General features: G+C 43.9%; 1 protein-coding gene across 3 annotated transcripts in view; it reads right to left on the bottom strand.

Moving 5' to 3' along the window:
* XIAP (X-linked inhibitor of apoptosis) overlaps window positions 1-1,241 on the bottom strand; it is a 46,287-nt gene extending 45,046 nt beyond the window's left edge. Inside the window, exons 1-2 of one of the 3 annotated variants that reach the window (XM_081115191.1) lie at window positions 1,095-1,241; window positions 731-855 (exon numbers count right to left, since the gene is read on the bottom strand). The gene's annotated coding sequence lies outside the window, so the exon portion shown is untranslated. Of the gene's footprint in view, window positions 1-307; window positions 422-730; window positions 856-927; window positions 1,069-1,094 lie in introns of those variants that run through there. The other 2 variants (XM_081115193.1, XM_081115192.1) reach the window with 2 other exon arrangements.
* Between the last annotated feature and the right edge of the window lie 20,080 nt (window positions 1,242-21,321).

Raw genomic sequence — 21,321 nt, 5'->3', positions numbered from 1 at the left:
TAAAAAGAGAAGAAATACTATAGCGACCTCCGGTCTTACCAAAGTAAATTTCTATGCGTCATTAACAATCAAGGTATAGTTGTGACAGAACTAGTGACATAATTATATTTGAAAGCAAAGTAGCAGATTTTTTAAATCGGATAGGTTTTTACAAAGCTTTGATTGACGTCTTTTTTTTTTTTTTTTTGGAGGAGGGCTGTGGCTTAGTTTCAGTAATAACCAACCCCCTCCGCCCGAAAAGAAAAGAATTAAGTGTATTTTGGAGTTAAAATCATGAAACCGAAAGACTGATTTTCGTTTTACTTACAGAATATGCTGGGGAGGTGACTAAGGCAGCAAGGATTGGAAAGAATTACTAGCTAATTTCCTCTCCAGGGAGCTCTTTGGCTCCCATTCTTTCTGTTTCACACGCCCTCACCGCACACATTCCATCCAGTTAAGTACGTGCCACAGGCATCGGATGGGGGGATGGGAGGGTCCCTTTGATCACTAAAAAAGTTCCTTGACTCGGTTTACCTTTGAGGTCATGGGGTTCAGGTTGGCACCCACCCGCCCACGCCCTCCTTCGACAGATCCGGAAACCTGGGCCAAGAGCCCTGGCCTAGCCACCCTCGCCCAGCAAGGGCGGCCTTCCCGCCTTTCCCCGTAAGGCAAGGCCCGAGCGGGGGGAGGGGAGGGAGAAAAGAAAGGGGAGGAGAACGAGGAGAAAGCCCGCGCGGGCTGTACCTACCGTGCCAGGGGAGCCAGCCCGGATCACCCGCGGTGCCCGGCGCGGTCCCGAGGGGTGGGTCCTGGAGGAGGGGCGGCCCAAGCCCCAATCTGGAAATGCCAACTCTACTCGGCGGCCCGCCCGGCCTAAAAGGAAACGGAAGTCCCTTCGTCTCCCTCACTAGCACCCACCAGACCGCCCAACCCCGGGAGTATTACCGAGGGCCTCAAAGGACGTCTAAGAGGCACCGGGCGAAGTCCATCTGTCTCACCGCCCCGGCCCCGCCACTGGGCCCCCGCAGTCTCCTTCCCGCCACCCCCGCCTGGAAAGCAGCTTCCCGCCCTAAAAAAGCCCCGCCTTCCCCCTTCGCCATTTTCGACCTTACCCCTAGGGTCCGGGCGTCCCTCGCGGAGCGCGGAGCCCACCCGGGGCGCCGCGGAGGTCCCACCACTTCCCCGGGCGGGAAGGGGGCTGCTGGGACAAACGAAGCCCTTCCCCCCACCCCCCAAGTTGGAAACCAGACCCCGAGGGAGCAGGCGCGCATGCGCACCGCACAGTCCCCGCCCCCCAGCTCAAGCATTTCCTCTTTTAGTCTCGAGGTGTTTTTTTCCCACGGTTTTTGCCTGCAGGGTTCTGGGGTTGAGGAATAGGGAAATAGAGATTAAAGGATAAAAAGAGAAGAGAGGGAACACGTTGAATTCTAACGATAGACCAGGCGCTGTGGTAGCCATATAATGTGTACTTTGTTGTAATTTTGACAACTCTATGAGATAGGCACTCTCTTATTAAACCCAGTTTACATAGGAAATTGAGCCCAGAGAGAATAACTCCCCAAGTAGGACTTAGCCAATAAACGAGGGAACTGAGATTAGAATATGACCTGTGTTCAAGGGGGAAGAATGAAAAGAAAAAGAAAGGAAGACACTTAGGACAGAAAGAGGATTGGAAGATGAAGTGGAAAGTGAATAGAGAGCACGGAACACAGGGAAACAAGAAATCTGTGTACATAAAATATTGATTCTATCTTAGATTTATTTCAAATATTCTGTAGGATTGTCAGACCAAAGATGAATTTTGTTTCAGAAACTTGGGCTCCCTACAGGCTAGTGCAGTAAGATGAGAGGTTTTCAGTGAGAAGGTTTCATTTCAAGGGGAAGATCATAAGTATCACCTGCATCCTCAAATGATACTGCTGTTCATGGAAAGGGAACTTGAAGGGAGTAAAGACTTATTTTTCCATTTGCTAAGATAGTATCACCTCTGATCCTCTCCGGAAATCTCACTTTGACTTATATAATAATAGTAATTGCAAGAAAATATTTATCTCATTTATTCTCACAGCAACTTTATAAAATATGTAACTATCATTCTCATATTACCGATGAAGATACTGAGGTTTAGAGAGGTTAGGTAGCTGCAAAAAGTCACCCTGCTAGTATGGGTAGGAGCTGAAACAGTCATTCAAACCTAGTTCTGTCTGATTACAAGCCTGTCTGATCAATACCCTGCCTCCTAACTGGTCTCTCTATCCCTAGATTGGTACCTCACAATCCAGTCTCTACAAGGCCATCTAGTTAAAACATTTAGTATGGCCTCCAGGATAATGGTAAAACTACTTGGCTTCATGTTCACTCTCTCCTTGAACTCTCTTTGGCAGTTGAATTTTTGTTTTTGGTTTTGTTAGCATCTTTTAAGAATTGGTTAAATATATATAACATAAAATTTGCCATTTTAACCATTTTTAAGTGTAGCGTTCTGTGGCATTATACACATTCCCATCCATCTCCAGAACTTTTACATCTTACGTGGCATGTGAATTTGTACCTTTGTTATGGAGCACAGTGCTTTCTGCCTTACAGGGTTGCTACTGTGTACATGCCTTATCTGACCTATGTTGTAAGTTAATTTGTGGCAAGATCTATATCTACTCAATTTGGTAATTCCTCCAAAACCCTTGGAATCATCTTTTTTAAAAATGAATCCTCGCCCAAGGATATTTTTTCCATTGATTTTTAGAGAGAGTGGAAGGGAGGGAGAGAGACAGAGAGAAACATCAATGTGAGAGAGACACATCGATTGGTTGCCTCCTGCACACACCCCAACTGAGGCTGGGGATCAAGCCTGCAACCGAGGTACATGCCTTTGACCAGAATCAAACCCATGACCCTTCAGTCTGCGGGCCGATGCTCTAACCACTGAGCTGGAATCGTCTTTAATTGCACTCTCTCCTATCCCATATCCAATCCATGAGCAAATACTGTCATCTCAATTTTCAAAATATATACAGAATATCACCAATTCTCTTAACACTACTATGCCCCTAGTTTACTCTCCCTTGTACTATAAAAGCTTCCTTACCAGTTTCCCAGCTTATATCCTTGCCCCTCTCCAGTCTATTCATACAGAAGCCAGTTATCCCAAGTCAGATAATTGTCAATTATCTGCTCAAATCCCTTCAACGACTCCCCATTTCACTCAAAGTAACCACCTAAAAGGTTGTTATAGCCAGCCACCAAGATGATCTTCAGTAATCTTTATCCTTGCTTTTCATACCCTTGGGTAGTTCTCTTCTACAGTAAACCAGAGCTGACCTGTGTAACTAATAGAATGCAGTGGAAGTGATGACATGTGACTTAAAATGCTAGGTCATAAAAGGCATTGTGGTTTTGCCTTGCTCGCTTTTGGACTGGCTGCTCTGGGGAAAGCTAGATGTCACGTCGTGAGCATACTCAAACAGCATGTGAAGAGGACCACACAGGGAAATACTGGGTCCTCTCCTTCTCCACCTCTCCTTCTCTCCCAACCACAACAAACATCAACTTGCCAACCATGTGAGTGAGCCACCTTGGAAGAAAATTCTTCAGGCCCAGACTTCAGATAACTGTAACCTCTGGAGATTCAGAGCCAGAACCACCCAGCCAAGCCACTTTTAAATCCTGTGTATTTTTGTTTTAAATTTTAGAGCAATTTGTCACCTAGAAGTAGATAACTGATACAAAGATCCTACATAATAGGCATCCTTCTTACCTTTATTTATTTGGTAATCCTCACCTGAGGATATTTTTTTCATTGACTTTTAGAGAGAGTGGAAGGGAGGGAGGGGAAGAGAGAGAGAGAGAGAGAGAGAGAGAGAGAGAGAGAGAGAGAGAGACATCGATTGGTTGCCTCCCACATGCATCCTGACTGGGACTGGGGATTGAACTTGCAGCCTAGGTACATGCCCTTGATCAGGAATTGAACCTTCGACCCTTCAGTGCGTGGGCCGATGCTCCAACCACTGAGCCAGAGCTCTTCTTACCTTTATACCCTCATTTTCTACTACTCCTTCCCTCTTTCCTTTAGCTTCCCTGCTTCAGGACCTTTTTACCTGCTGTTTACTTTGACTGGAATACTTCCTCCAGACAGTGATGGCGAACCTTTTGAGCTCAGCGTGTCAGCGTTTTGAAAAACCCTAACTTAACTCTGGTGCCGTGTCACATATAGAAATTTTTTGATATTTGCAACTTTATATATTTAAATGCCATTTAACAAAGAAAAATCAACCCAAAAAAATGAGTTCACGTGTCAGAGGTGACATAGGTTCGCCATCACTGCCTCCAGATATCTCCTTCACCTTCTTCAAATCTTTGCTAAATTGTCACCTTCTCAACAAGGCCTGCCAATGATCACCATATTTAAAATTACAACTTCTCCTCCTGTCACTCCCAGTCATTCTTCTCTTGGCATCTATTATTTTCTAAAACACTGTATGGTTTTCTTGTTTGTTATGTTTATTTATTGTTGTATCTCCTCCCTCTCACATCTGCCAGAATATAAGCTGCAAGAGGGCAGCGATCTTTGTTTTGTTCAATGATCTAGTGCAGTGGTCGGCAAACCACGGCTCGCAAGCCACATGTGGCTCTTTGGCCCCTTGAGTGTGACTCTTCCACAAAATACCACGTGCGGGCGCGCATGTACAGTGCGATTGAAACTTCGTGGCCCATGCGCAGAAGTCGGTTTTCGGCTTGGGCGAGTCTATTTTGAAGAAGTGGCGTTAGAAGAAGTGGGGGGTGTCGGTTAGTTGGGCGACGGGGAGACACAGCGCGGGGGAGGCGCTCGATTCATGCATGAGTTGAGTGAGCCACTCCGTCAGCAGTCTTATTGTGCAGGGGTTAGTGTTAGTCGCGTCCGCAAATCGCACGCGGGTGACAGAAGTAAAGTTTATTAAGTTAATTTTAGGGAACATTGTGGAGTGAAAGAAGATGTAGTGTCGAGGATTGAGAAAGGTATGTTGAGATGGTTTGGACATATAGAGAGGATGAACGAAAGGAGATAGACGAAACAAGTATACAAGACGAGTGTGGATGGGAGAGTTGGAAGGGGTTGACCTCAGCAAACGTACCTCAATCAGATTGAGGACGTTTTTAGCAAAGGCCAGCTTAGGAGTACCCTAATTAAGTTAATAGCAATGTACCTACCTATATAGTTTAAGTTTAAAAAATTTGGCTCTCAAAAGAAATTTCAATCGTTGTACTGTTGATATTTGGCTCTGTTGACTAATGAGTTTACCGACCACTGATTTAGTTTAACTGCTTAGAATAGTATCTGGCACAGTGTAGGCCCTCAAAAGGTATTTATTGAATGAGTGAATAAAAATTACATAAGCATACCAGACCCTCAGTGAATACTTGTTGGGTATATTGTCAGTTGGAAGATGTGGACAGCAAAGGCATGTATACCTAAGATGTGGTGTCTAGGTTTTATGGGCCCAGTATTTTTCACCCGAGGATATTTTTCCATTGATTTTTAGAGAGAGAAAGAGAGAGGGAAAGACAGAGAGAAATATTGATGTGAGAGGAACACATTGATTGGTTGCGTCCTGCATGAACCCCAACCAAGGCCCAGGCCAGTGAGAAGCCTGCAAGTGAGGTACATGCACTTGACAGGAATCAAACCCAGGACCCTTTGGTCCACGCTCTATCCACTGAGCCAAACCTGCTTGGGCTGTGGTGTCTAGGTTTTATATGTAGGAATACATAGAGGTATAAACTTAGAAGAACACAATCTATGGAGAGGTTACTCTGACCTTTACGAAGATTTATTATTTGGGGGGGGGGTGTAATTATTTTTGGTTGAGAAGTAACATCTAGAGAGGGAAAGAACAGAGATATATTAGCTTGAACCGTGTGAAAATATCAATGTTCCATCATTGCCAAATGTCCAAAGCAGCAATTAATAATAATAAAGAAATTGTTAATCCTCAACTGAGGATATTTTTCCATTGATTTTTAGAGACAGTAGAACAGAGAGTGGAAGGGAGGGGGAGAATAGAATAGAATAGAATAGAAGAGAGAGAGAGAGAGAGAGAGAGAGAGAGAGAGAGAGAGAGAGAGAGAGAAATATTTATGTGAGAGAAACACATTAATTAGTTGCTTTTCACACATGCCCCAGGGTGCAGGATCCAGCCTGCAACCAAGGTACAGCAGGTACCAGAAATGAACCCAGAATACCAGGCTGACACTCCATCCACTGAGCCAAATTGGCTAAGGCCCCAGCAGCAATTTAATGTGGGTCAACCTAATAGGAAAAAGGAAAATTGATGACATAAAGACTCAGAGAGCCCTGGCTGGTTTTGCTCAGTGGATAGAGCTTCAGCCAGGGGCACATGCCCGGGTTACAGGCTCAATCCCCCAGTGGCGGGGGGGGGGGGGGCTTGCAGAAGATGGCCGATTGATGATTCTTTCTCACCAGTGATGTTTCTCTCTCTCTCTCTCTCTCTCTCTCTCTCTCTCTCTCTCTATCTCTCTCCCCCTCCCTCCTCTCTGAAATCAATAAAAATATATTTTTTTAAAAAGACTCAGCCCTAACCGGTTTGGCTCAGACTGTACACTGAAGGGCCCCAGGTTCAATTCCAGTCAATGGCATGTACCTTGGTTGCAGGCACATCCCCATTGGGGTTGTGCAGGAGGCAGCTGATCAATGTTTCTCATTGGTGTTTCTAGCTCTCTATCCCTCTCCCTTTCCCTTCCTCTCTATAAAAAAAATCAATAAAATATATTTTTAAAAAAAGACTCAGAGGAAATGAGAAAGAAATGAGATCAAGCCTGAGTAGTGGCATTAGCCTTGAACAGAAAAAAGGCTCAGAGGCCAAAGGGCACACAACGTAGATAAGTAGAAATTTTGAGGGTGGTCACCACACCTCAATGGCAACTGGATTCTTTGGAAAGTAAACTGTGTAGTTATCTGCTGAGGAGACAGCAAAGTTTTAGCATTGTAACATTTTTTACAAAAGCAGTGTTAAGTAAAAGCACAAATCTACACTAATAAAAGAGAAACATGGTAATTGGCGTACGACCGCTACCCTTTTCATTGGCTAATCAGCGAGATATGCAAATTAACTGTCAGCCAAGATGGCGGCCGGCAGCCAGGCAGCTTGAAACTAACATGAGGCTTGCTTGTCTCAGTGACGGAGTATCGGAGGATCATTGGAGGAAACCAAGGTTCCCCGCCTGCGGCTGGAGGCCTCTGGGCGGGCAGTTTAAGAAACATTGTAACAAATACTGCCTGGACTTCAGCCAGCAGATTGGCAACATTGTAAGCAAAGGCCAGAAACCTACTTTCAGCCAAGCGGAGGCCTAAGAGCTGGAGCCAAGCCTCAAGCTAAAGCTGGCCCAGAATTAAAAAAAAAAAAAAGACAAAAAGGAGCGGTTGGGAACTTCAGTCACTCCCAGCCTGAAAACAGCCCTCAGCCCCTCACCCAGGCTGGCCAGGCACCCCAGTGGGGACCCCCACCCTGATCCAGGACACCCTTCAGGGCAAACCAGCCGGCCCCACCCGTGCACCAGGCCTCTACCCTATATAGTAAAAGGGTAATATGCCTCCCGGCACCGGGATCAGCGTGACAGGGGGCAGCGCCCAAACCCCCTGATCGCCCTGCGGCTCTGTGTGTGACAGGGGGCGGGGCCCCAACCCCCTGAGCAGCCCTGCTCTGTGCCTGATAGGGGGGAGCTCCCCAACCCCCCCCCAAGGGCCCTGCTCTGTGTGTGATGGGGTAGAGCCATAACCTCCCCATCGACCCTGCCCTGAGTGTGAGAGTGGCGGCGCCCCAACCCCCTGATGGGCCCTGCTCTGTGCGTGATGGGGTAGAGCCATAACCTCCCCATTGGCCCTGCCCTGAGTGTGAGAGTGGCGGCGCCCCAACCCCCTGATCGGCCCTGCTCTGTGCGTGACAGGGTACAGAGCCCCAACCCCCTGATGGGCCCTGCTCTGTGCGTGACAGGGTACAGAGCCCCAACCCCCTGATGGGCCCTGCTCTGTGCGTGACAGGGTATGGAGCCCCAACCCCCTGATGGGCCCTGCTCTGTGCATGACAGGGGGTGGTGCCGCAACCTCCCCATCGACCCTGCCTTGAGTGTGACAGGGGGCGGTGCCCCAACCCCCCAATCGGCCCTACCCTGAGCGTGACTGAGGGTGGCATCGCAACCTCCCAATCTGCCCTGCTCTGTGCATGACAGGGGAAGGCGCCCCAACCCCCCAGTCGGCCCTGCTCTGAGCCCGACCAGGGGCTGCACCTAGGGATTGGGCCTGCCCTCTGCCACCCGGGAGCAGGCCTAAGCCAGCAGGTCGTTATCTCCCGAGGGGTTCCAGACTGCGAGAGGGCACAGGCCGGGCTGAGGGACCCCCCCCTCCCCCCCAAGTGCACAAATTTTTGTGCACCGGGCCTCTAGTAAATAAAATAAAGAGCAGAGTTGCTTTGAGTGAAGGAAGGTGAGGTGACTTCCAGACCTTGCCCTTGGAGCCATTAGTTTTATGTACCTTCTGGAAGGAAGGGGTGCACACTTACATAGAATTACTCTTGACTTATCATCAGAGCACAACCTTTGTGATCATTAATGTTGAATAGTGTGTATTGGCAGCATGTGCCCCTCCCTCTCCTGACTTTTACTTGGGTGTCTTGATTGCTAACTCTCAGACCTCCTTGCTGCCAGAAAGACTGAAACTATAATTTTCTCTCTTTAAGCAGTCAAAAAGTTGCCTGACTCTATTTTGTGCTGGCAAAACTAGCACCTCCAGCCAGCCTTCCCTTTATTGCCTCTGCCTTTATCTTCCAGGGACCCAGCATACAGAAGAGATTTTTTTTTGTTTGTTTGGGGTGGAGACAGAAGAGCTTAGTCTTGTCTCAAGCTAATGGAAAATTTCACCTGGGCTTTCTATATCTAATCCATTCCTATGGTTATACACAATCTATTCAGTCTGCAAAAATCCAGCACTCCAACAACAATGTCAAGTCAGGATGTTGTCATGGTGTATCTGGAGTAGAGTGGAGGTGAAAGCTACTGGAGTTGAGGTCCAGGAGAGAGGCTAGCATGTTAGAGAGGTCATTCCCAAGGATGGTAGTGGGATTTGTGTTTAGAGAGGAAGACTGAACCAAAAGCGATAGATGTCAATGGATGTGAGGAAGTGTCCTAAATATAGATTGATAATAGTTAGCATTTACTGTTTACCCTATGCCAGACACTGTCTTAAGTGCTTGGCACACTTTGTTTTTCACAATCCTCTCAGTAACCCTATGAGCTAAGTGTTCATTTTGTTCTTGTCTTGACTCAGAATCTAGAATGGTGCCTGGCATATGGTAGGTATTCAAGACAGATCTAACCCTGCAATGGCTTCTTATTTTGTGGAGGCAAGCACAGAGTGCTATGGGAGCCCAGAAGAGGACTCCAGACTGGGAGACGGTGGATTAGAACGAGATCCACCAGGACTTCAGGCTTTTTTCTTAACTTTTTATTCACAGATAATTAATTTTTCTGTCTTTTTTTTTAATCCTTACCCAAGGATGTTTTCCCATTGATTTTTAGAGAGAGTGGAAGAGAGAGGGAAAGACAAAGAGAAACATCAAAGTGAGAGAAATTCATCAATTGGTTGCCTCCTGCACGAATCCTGACCAGGGCCCGGGGAGGAGCCTGCAACTGAGGTAAGTGCCCTTAACCGAACTCCAACCTGGGACCCTTCAGTCCGCAGGCCAACACTCTATCCACTGAGTCAAACTGGCTAGGGCAGGACTTCAGTCTTAAAGGACAACCAAGCAAGTGGTTGCAGTAGGAGCAAGGCATTCTAACCAGACATGTCATCATGTGCTAACTCATGGAAGTGAAACAAAACAGCATGCATTTGAGGAATGGAAGTTAATGCCTTATGGCTGAGTGTAGCTGCTAACATTTATCAAATCTATATACTAGTATATAAAAGGCTGATATGCTAAGTATCTGACTGGCCAACCGGTCGGTATGACGTGCACTGACCACCAGGGGGCAGATGCTCAATGCAGGAGCTGCCATGACGCACACTGGCCATTTACAGAGAAACAGCACTGCGGACCTGGCGCCCACAAAGCAACACTCAGCTTCCCCCAAGTGGGACACAGGCCCTGCCACCTCCCTGGAGTGACACCCCACCAAATTGCAGCCAACACTGCCAAGACCCCATGGTGCAAAATGCGGCCCACAGCTCAGTCCAGCCCAGAAACGGTTGCTGTGGGCACCGGGTAATGATGTCACATAGCAATGCCTGGCTTCCTCTTCCTAGCAACTAGCCTCCTTGGAGTTTCTTCAGCCCAGGAACACAACTTGCTTTATAGCCAGGTGCAATCATTTTACACTTTAATCAAATGTCTGTGAAGGATTTTCCTGTGCCTCATCTCATTTGATCCTCACAGAAGTCCTAAAATAGGTAGATAGGAGACTCTGTGGAATCCTCCTTTCTCTTCATTAGCCAGAAAACAGATATCTAGAAAGTTTAGAAACTTGACCTGACAAAAAAAGTAAGAAATGACTTCAGGTTTTCTCACTGTGCAGAATATAGTCAAACACCACTGCAGTTAAATATTTTACCCTTTGTTCTCCCTGTGTGATCTACAATAATAATCTGCTTCATGTTGATATTTACTGCTGTGTTGCTGACAATTACCTGAAAGAGAAACTGGAGTGCTTCACTGGGCTTGAAAAAGTTTAGCTAAATCAGAAAGCAGGTCTAATTAAGCAAGTTTATTCTCTCTATATAAAAGGCTTAGTTGACTTGTGCATGCATGACACATATAAAGCTCTTACTGGCACCAATCGCACGCATGTGTTTTGATCTGTCATTGTCGATCATGAATTTGGTTGACACTCTATTATAGAGAAAAGGCGAATAGCGATATTAAAATATTTCTTCTAATTAATTTCCTTTCAATGTGCATGAATTCATGCACTGCGCCACAAGCGTTTTAATGTTCATACTGTGTTAAATGCATTTCATAGATGATCACATATAATCCTTTGCGACCCCAGGGATAAGAAAACTGGGGACAGGAGGATCTAAGATAGTGGTAGAGTAGGTGGAAGTTCAAAACAATGGTTATGAGGATGCTCCAGGAATTTAGTGAGAACTTCAACAGCATAAACCAGGGGTCCTCAAACTTTTTAAACAGGGGGCCAGTTCACTGCCCCTCAGACCATTGGAGGGCCGGACTATAGTTTAAAAAAAAACTATGAACAAATTCCTATGCACACTGCACATACCTTATTTTGAAGTAAAAAAAAACAAAACAGGAACAAATACAATATTTGTATTTGCATGTGGCCTGCGGGCCATAGTTTGAGGACCCCTGGCATAAACCATAAAGAAAACACAGTCAGAAATGAAGAATGCAGGGTATCCAAGATAGTGGCAAAATAGGTGGAGGGTACACTCACCATCTCCCAGGACAGAACTGGAATTACAACTAACGTATACAACAATCAACCTGAATAACCAACTGAAGACCAGCTGAATGATGTCTTATAACCAAAGATTTACAAAAGAAGCCAAATGGAGACGGGTAGGAAGGGCAGAGACACAAAAACGGCTGACTCCACAGCCACAGACAGTGGTTGAGATTCTGGTGGGATTTCTCAGCTGCAAAGGTTCCCCCTGAGTAGCATGAGGTGTCAACTTCATGCTGGGCTTTCCAGCTCAGAGCATCAGATCCAGCAGGAATTCTGTCCACCAGGGACAGACAGGAGTCTGCAAGAGAAACATGTGCCCTCTTCAAAGGCCAATGCACAAAATTTCATTCACAGCCATTCATCCTGGGCTCTGGCAGGGGAGGGAGGAGCAGACCAAAGACCTGTAAGGAGAGACTGGGGTTTGTGACTCTGGGAAAGGAGCTGAAGGGGCAATCGCCAGGATCCCTGTGCTGAGTACCTCTCCTATACCGCAGATGCCATCTTTCTTGGGTGGAGTACTCCCCTCCTTATGGCATCATCCTGGAGGAATGCAATCGTCCCACCCTCTGGAATACCTGTCATCTTACACTGTGGAGATCACACCCTGCTGAGGAATCAGCTGCCTGGGCCCACGTGGCAGGCTTAGTGGGGTGTCAGTGACTGAGTTGTGTGACTTAGGGTCAGAGTTCATTGCCCCCACTTTCCTGTGAACCTGACCAGCACCGCACCTGGATAGGTGACCCACTAGGCCAGGGGTCCTCAAACTACAGCCACATGCAAATACAAATATTGTATTTGTTCCCGTTTTGTTTTTTTACTTCAAAATAAGATATGTGCAATGTGCATAGGAATTTGTTCATAGTTTTTTTTAAAACTATAGTCCGGCCCTCCAACGGTCTGAGGGACAGTGAACTGGCCCCCTGTTTAAAAAGTTTGAGGACCCCTGCACTAGCCCCACCAACTGGGCTTCTAGTGGCCCCACCCTCCTGATTTAAGTTTATTTAATTTATGGAAAATGTCCACCATATAATCTAATTGGCAGCGTCAGTCTTACTCTGCTTTAAAAAGTCTGTACTTGTTTCTCAATTCAAATAAAATGTGTGCCCAACTGAGCGTCAACCTATGAACCAGTAGATCATGGTTTGATTCTGGTCAGGGCACATGCCTGGGTTGCAGGCTCAATCCCAGTGTAGGGCATGCAGGAGGCAGCTGATCAATGATCCTCTCTCATCACTGATGTTTCTATCTCTCTCCCTTCCTCTCTGAAATCAATAAAAACATATTTTTTAAAAATACCTTAAAGATGTGTTAATGCATTCCTTGTAACAACTATCTCATTTCTGAATTCTAATTATCAGATAGCTGAGTCAGAGAATCTTACTATGAATTTGTTGCCTAGATGAAATCAGGCACTAGCCCTTCAATATTTCTTACCAAAGTCTCATTGCTTTGTTGTCATGGACCTGTCTCTCAGGAGCAGAGAAAGACACAAAAGTTTGATTAGTGGAGGCTTCCTCAGCATCAATAGCTTTTGTCTCTCCCCCACCACAACATGTTATTATAGAAAAATTTAAACTAATAGAGAAGTTAACAGTTATACACAAATTGCACCTAGATTCTGCAATTAGTATTTTGCAATGTTTACTTTATTACCAATCTTTCCATCTATCCATTTCCCTATACATCCACTAACCAATCTTATATTTGTATGCACTTCAAAAGAAACTTCAGACATTAGTACACTTTACTCCTAAATATTTCAACATGCATATTATTTACTCTTATTTTCTTGAAGTAGTCAATCTTCATTCCCAGCCAAAAGCAACCACTGTTCTTATTTTTTCACTGTAAATTCAGGTTCCCTGTTCTATAATTTCATACAAATACAGTATGTACACTTTAAACACTGATATTTTGATTTGCCCCTTTCCTTGGGTCACCAGAGGTTTTATACTCGGGGCAAAAAACAGCATTAAGATTCAATTGGGGGAAAGTTATGCAGGCATTCATGCAAGGAAAGATGGAAAAAAGAGACCCAGAATAAGGCTACCACACCTTCAGTTTTAGTGAAAAATAGATATGGAATTGAACATCTAGAAGGTGATTCCTTCAAAGTTATAGTCTTAAACACCTTCAAAAGTCTTCACATACCCCTAGGAAATATGTGTACCTTAGACTGAAGATCACTGTCTTAGACCAGGCATAACGTACAAACTGTAAAAGAAAAATTAGTAAATTTGACTATATTAAAATTTAAAACTTATGCATAAGAATAGATACCATAAATAACATATTTACAACATGTAAAAGATAAATGATTAGCATATGAATAAAGAGCTTCTTCTTCAAAAAAGAATTAAAGACAAACAGCTCAACAGAAAAATGAACAAAAGATACAAGTAGACAACATATTAAATGAAATGTGGTTAACATGAAAATATATTCAACTTCACTAGTAATCAGAGACATGTTGATTAAAACAATAAGAACTGAAGAGAGATGAAAGCATATATTCACAAAAAGACTTGATGAAACTGTTCATGGCAGCCTTATTCATAATAGCCAAAAGTTGAAAAGAGACTAATTATCTGTCACCACAAAAATGAATAACAAACATTTTAAAAAATTCATACAATGAAATTGTACTCAGCAATAAAAAGAAACAGAATAGGGATAAATGCAACAACCTGGATGAATCTTAAAACATTATGATGAGTGGCCCAGCCGATGTTGCTTAGTGGTTGAGCATTGACCTATGAACCAGGAGGTCACCGGTGCAATTCCCACTCAGGGCATATGCCTGTGTTGTGGGCTCAATCCCAGTAGGAGGCGTACAGGAAGCAGCTGTTCTTAGATTCTCTCTCATCATTGACATTTCTATCTCTCCCCCTCTCCCTTTATGTCTCTGAAATAAATTAAAAATATAATTAAAAAAACATTATGATGAGTGGAAGAAATTTTCCACAAAAGAGGACACATTGTATCCTGAACAGACAAAACTAATCTCTCATGGAAAAATAAATACAGAATAGTAGTTTCCAGGTGGATGGGGACCAAGGATTGACTTGAAGGTGAATTAGGGGGGAATAAAGGGGGACTTAGGAAACTGTCTATTGGTGATGGTAATGTTTTATTTTTATGGAGGTTTTGGTATTATGTATTTGCTAGAACTCAATGAATATATACTTATGGTTTGGACATTCCATGGTGTATAAATTTTACCTTAAAATTCTGTAAGCATGCCAGTTTGGCTCAGCGGATAGAGCATTCGTCTGTGGACTGAAGGGTCCCAGGTTTGAATCCAGTCAAAGGCACATACCTGGGTTGCGGGCTCGATCCCCAGTTGGGGGTGTGCAGAAGACAACCGATCAATGATTCTCTCTCATCATTGATGTTTCTAACTCTCTCTCCCTCTCCCTTCCTTTCTGAAATCAATAAAATATATATTAAAAAAAGTCTGTAAGCAAATGTTCAACTCTAGTTAATGATATGCATGCTGAAGTGTTTAGGGGTGATGCCGGAAGCCGGTCCATCCTTGCTGCTTGACACAGTCGCTGCAGGAAAGAAACATCTGCACAGCATATGTTTCAAGGGACCTGGCATATATAGCATACTGTTCTTAATATGTTTGCTCCCCTTAGCGCTGTGTGTTTTAACCAAGGTCACCTCTCCGAGAAAGGTTGTTTCCCCAGGTAGGAATTTTTCCCTGAAGTCAGGGAGGGGATGCCTCTCCTACAAAGGTTGTTTCCCCAGGTAGGAATTTTTCCCTGAAGTCAGGGAGGGGATGAAACTCCTTAACTAAGTGCCAGGCGGGTAGTTAATCACTACAAACAATCATGCTTAAGCTACATAATCTTTACTCCCTGGAATGGAGATAAGAAATGCCCTAACCTTTGTAATAGAAATTGACAGGATTAAAATCAACTGGGATAAATACGGATGTAACAAGACAATAAACAGCAGAACCTCTCTGGAGATCGAGACCAGAACTTGGCTGGAGATCCTGGCTAGGCTGCTGATCAACTGAACGCTGTCTCCGTGTCATTCCTTCTTCGCCAACTCCGTCTATGCCTTTGGGAACCCCTGGACCTGCTGGGGTTGGACCCCGGCAGGGTGAAGTACACAGTACTGAGGTTTTCAATTTTCTTTGTAATATATTACAAAATATGATTGATTTTGATTTATGAACATGTGATAAAGCAAATAAGACAAAATGCTCATGTAGCTACCACCTGAATTCACTGCATAATTTAAAATTTTTTACTATATGTTTATATATTTTTCATAATAAAATGAAAAAGCAATAATAAGACACTATTGCCGAAACCGGTTTGGCTCAGTGGATAGAGCGTTGGCCTGCGGACTGAAAGGTCCTAGGTTCGATTCCGGTCAAGAGCATGTACCTGGGTTGCGGGCACATCCCCAGTAGGAGATGTGCAGGAGGCGGCTGATCGATGTTTCTCTCTCATCGATGTTTCTAACTCTCTATCTCTCTCCCTTCCTCTCTGTAAAAAATCAACAAAATATATATTTTTTAAAAAATAATAAGACACTATCTTACACCCACCAGATTGGCATAAATAACTGAGTGATGTGTGAAGATGAGGTGAAATATAGTGGAAGTATAAGCTGGTACAACCACTTTGGAGAGTAGCTTAACACTACCTAGTAAAGCTGAAGATGCTCATATTTTATGACTCAGAAATTCTTCTTCTAAGTATATAACTTAGAATTTCCTATGCCCAAAAAGGTATGTCCAAGAATGTTCTTTGCAACATGGTTCTTTCCAATAATCTTTTATATTGAAACTAGAGGCCTGGTGCATGAAATTCATGCAAGGGGTGGGGGGGAGTCCCTCAGCCTGGCCTGCACCCTCTCGCAATCTAGGACCTCTCTGGGATGTCTAACTGCCGGTTTAGGCCTGATCCTTGCAGTTGGACATCCCTTTCGCAATCTGGGGCTGCTCGCCTGCCTGCCTGCTCACTCCTAACCACTCACCTGCCTGCCTACACAGTGCGTGTTATAGCGACCAGTCGTTCTGGTTGTTCCACTGTAACAGTCGCTTGGGCTTTCCTATATATAGATTCTTAAAATATTAAGTTGTAATAATAATGCAATGAGTACCCATATACCTTTTATCAATTGTTAGCATGTTCCCACATTTGCTTTATCTATGTGTAAATATACAGCATTTTTTTCTGAATCATTTGAGAGTAAATTGCCTTTAATCCCTAAATACTTCAGCATGTTTTTCCCTAAAGCAAAAGCATTCTTCTGTATAGCCACAATACAATGACAACACTCAAGACATTTTAACATTTGTTACAATTTTATTATCTAATTTACAATTCATATTCAAATTTCTCCAATTATTGATGGACAGAAGACTATGACTAAAGACTCTTAACTCAGCCGCGGGCAAACTGCGGCCCGCGGGTCGGATCCGGCCGGTTCGGCTGTTCTATCCGGCCCGCATAGCCGAAAGAGCGGAGGGTTCTCTTGCTCTCCCCTCCGCTCCTTCATCAGCAGCAGTGTTAACATGGCAACATCGGGAAACACGGCTGCAGCTCCTTCTTCTGAGTCCAGTTTAAGAACCCACTGTGGCCCTCGAGTCAAAAAGTTTGCCCACCCCTGCAGTCTAACTATATTATAAATGTATGACATAATCTTACTAAAGAGGGTGGGGGGAAAGGTGCTAACCTAAGTACTTTTGGAAATTAGTGAAGACTAAAGGCAAAATAAACTGTACATAAACACTGAACTCTGGTTGGCAAAATTGTTTCCTATGGGGGTAAAGGTTAACAATTTTGAAACTGCTGGACATGTATACTGGGATTGAACAATAAATAAGTAGATAGTGGATTGTTGAAGACATGATTCTCACTGTTGGACTACGAGGTTACAGATAAGCAAGAGGAAGAGGCTAAAATGATCCATATGATGATAGATTAGAATTGAAGACATCAGTATGAACTCATCTTTAGCTTAATGTAGATACTGATGGTTACATACTATATAATAAAAGGGTAATATGCAAATAGACCAAACAGCAGAACTGAACAACCAGTCAAAGCATAATATGCTAATCATATGCTAAGGTTGCTCAACTGCTGGCTATGATGTGCACTGACCACCAGGGGGCAGACAGTCAACTGGTTGACCAGTCTCTATGATGTCCAATGACCACCAGGGTAGGTTAGCTTGCTGCTGGGGGTCCGATTGATCAGGACTGAGCGAGATGGGTCGGACTCGCCCTGGAGCCCTCCCACAGTCCCTCCACAGCCTAATCATGCACCAGTGGGGTCCTTCAGCCTGGCCTGAACCCTCTCACAATCCGGGACCCCTCAGGGGATGTCAGAGAACTGGTTTCAGCCAGATCTTGCAGGCCACTCCCCTTGGGAGGGTGCCAGACACATGGCTCATGGCAGTGCGAGCCTCTCCAGATCACGAACACGTGACAGTCACAGTGGGGCCAGGATGAGTGGGAGTAGCAGGTAGGAGCTGTAGGAGGTGTTGGACTGCGGGTTTCGGCCAATCTCTGCAGGCCACCCAGAGGGACCCCCCCCCCCATGCACGAATTCGTGCACTGGGCCTCTAGTAAAGAAATACTTATTATCATGTGCATAAGTCATGGTTAGTATACATGAGGTTTGTACGTTATGCCTCTAGTCTAGGACAGTGATTTTCAGTGTAGGCTACACACATTCTCTAGGGGTATGTGAAGACTTTTGAAGGTGTTTAAGACTATCGATAACTTTGAAGGAATTGACTTCTAGATTTTCAATTCCATATCATGTCACATAATTATTTCTTTTTTATTGTAAGAACAGCTGAGATTTAATTTCATAGCAACTTCATAGTTTTATAATACAATATTGTTGACTATCATCACTATGCTGTGGATTAGATTCTCAGGACTTATTTATCTATTAGTTGCAAGTTTAATTGGAACTTTTTGAGGTGATCAATATGTCCTATATCTACACAGGGGTGGTGTTTATGTGACTACATTTATTTGTCAAAAACTCTTCAAGCACTACACTTAAAAGCTACATATAATTTTATGTAAATTATATCTTAATTTAAAAATTGGAAAAATGCTAAGATGTTATTGTGTCTCAGAGGCAATCTTAGCTGAGATGTACAGAAGGTGAACAAATTAATTTATAGGCCCCTCATTTACTGTTTTAAAGAACAACAGCCTTCAGTGGGTAGGAGGACTCAGAACTGCCAATGGCACCAACTGTAGCCTCAGCCCATCATGCTTTGGATGCAATCACAGCTTGGTTGTGCGGAATGGCCCAAGATTTGTCAAGTTTGCACATGAGACAAGACAACACCACAGTCTAGGCCTGACCGATTTGGCCAGTAAAGATACAGTGAGTCCCTTCCAGATTTAGAGATTGTATTATTTAAGTAGACAGCAAAAAGTAGAATAGGCCCAAGGTGCTAGCTCCCTGTGATCCCTATCCCACACAGTAAAAGGGACAACACTGAAACAATAGTGTTTCAGTATTGCTGAGTAGCCCATTTTGGCTGCCACTACAGTGTTTTATGCTCTGCAGTTCTATTCTGAAGGAGTAGAACAGAAGCTTCATACCTCATCAGAACTGGGGAGGCGACATGAAGCTGTCTCATGACAGCCTCCCAGGGAAGGAAGGGAGGCAAATTGGGAGATGGCCTCATAGTAGCTTTCACAGGCCTCCCATCTCATGTTCCAGGAGGATCACAAGGCATTCCACCAAAACTCAGATAGTTCAAGCCTTTGCCTATGTGGTTATATGCAATGTCTGCCATGAAAGAGAGATTTCCTTAATAAAGCTATTTCTCTATTGACAATGAATAGAAACAGTAGCAGCAGCAGCCTTGGGTAAGTGGCAGGACTCAGGCCTCTCTTGAGTTATCTGGCAATGTCCTGGATTGATCATGATTTGGAGGAAACCCAAGTTCAGAGTTTTCAAGTAACTGGATTTGTTAGTTCCTAGAATCCTTGTGTTGTCCTAGAAATTGATTCAGTTCCTTTTGCCACACCTTGCTAAGGAAGAGAAGGAATTAGTGGTAGTGTACAAGTTTGGCCTTTATATTAATTGCAATATGCTTTACTTTTTATTATTTTATTTATAGAGTGTATGTCTCATTTTCTCAATTAATTTTGGGGATTTTCTTTAGAAACTTCTGAGCAAAGATCTCTTTCTATGTTAAGGAAAGAGCTCTTAACTAGTGGTTGGGCCTGAATAAGAATTGCAGCCAGGTTTCTGTCCAGAGAGAGCTAAGTCAACAGTTCTACTTCAGGATGGTATCTGAACAAGGCTTATTCCTGTTTGGGTATGCCACATGTTAGAACACATTAGGAAAAACTAAGACTAACATTCACAAAGTCAATAACCCACAGGAAGCCTGTGGACTACTTAGAAACTACCATATTAGAAGCCTGAGAAAATGTATGCCAAGGATAAAAAATACTAGACACTTGGGAAATAAAATATGCAGCTTAGTTAACTGTCAAAGTCAAAGAGGATATTGTAAGGGAGGAAAGTATGTCTTTCAAAAATGGAAATATAGTTTCTAATAAGGAGAACAGGGAAGTCTGGAAAGCACAGTAGTGCAAATACAAAGTAGAAATTACATAGACTAAGAAAGAATGAGTTCTTTGCTAAGGACGCTAAGGCTCCTCTCTGAAATATATCCAGGAGAAAGCCAGCTAGAGAATCAGGGATTACAAGGATTAAAAAGGGATTTGACTGTGGCAGGAGCCTGGGAGGTGGGGGTTTCAGATTGCTGGTAGTTTAAATGAGAAGGCTTTGGCAAAGCTTTGGGTGAGGCCCTAGAGAGGTGACTGAATAAGAAACATTTCACCTTTTCCTCTCTCTCAGTTTCTTCTTTCCTCCTTCTATTTCATTCTGTCTCTGGCCTGTTCCTGAATTGGCATTGCTTTGTTCCTCTGCCAGGAATGTCCTTTTCCTGTTTCTCCTTGACTTGAACTTGGTCATTTCCAAATTGTGGTGCCTAGGCCTACTGCAGAACACTTCGAACTGGGCTTACTCAGTAGGCACACAAGTTCTCACCTAAAATCACTACCAAGAAATTTCTTCAGCCAAGTAGTTCCGATCAGGAGTAGGTGAGGGGCAAATAGTTACATGGAAGTCCTTTGTTCCTTCCTCTGGTGTTTGGTAGACAACCTGCTCACCCTTGGCCTAGTAGGGTTTAGCTAGGGGAGCCTGACACCTGGTGGTCTCCTTTGGGAAGTGCAGAAGAGTTCATACCAGCCCCTTACCTTTTATTTAGCAATTCGCTTTATATTCATGACAACCCTGTGAAGTATCATTATTTCAATCTGATTATAAATGGTTTATGTTAAAAATATATAAGCTTATTTAATCAATGGGGTAAGGGTGTTTTTTTTTTGGGGGGTCTTTTCTCAGTTCTTGGGACAGTACCTGATGCATAGTAGGTTCTCAGAAAATATTTGTTGAAATAGTACTTTTTACTTATCAACATTGTGAAACTTTAAATCAGAGGGAAGTCTCTTTGTAATAGAGCTAATGTGAATATAGTGCCACCGGCCAGATAAACCTAGATTCAATCTGTTGCAACTCTTGCTTGCATATCCATTCCCAGAAATTTCTCCATCTTAGGTACTTGGAGACTAAATCTGCTGCTAAGAAAAATTCAAGTCTATTGAAAGTGTACTCAACTATAATCATCCTGGAATCTCCACTATGGATACCACAAGGCTGAGTTTCTGTTCAAATGCAGCCATTTTACATTGAGAAACCACTAGGAAATCACAAGGTTCAGTCAACAGAAGCTATTCAAATGCTGCCTTATTAGACTCCCCAATCTGGACATTAGGTGCCCAAGATCAATGCTTATTAATAGGAACACTGA

This window comes from Myotis nattereri (assembly GCF_964212035.1).
Source record: "Myotis nattereri genome assembly, chromosome: X".
NCBI classification, from domain to species: Eukaryota; Metazoa; Chordata; class Mammalia; order Chiroptera; family Vespertilionidae; genus Myotis; species Myotis nattereri.
Note: the sequence above shows the minus strand (reverse complement) of the source record. Positions and strands in the feature narration are given on the sequence as shown.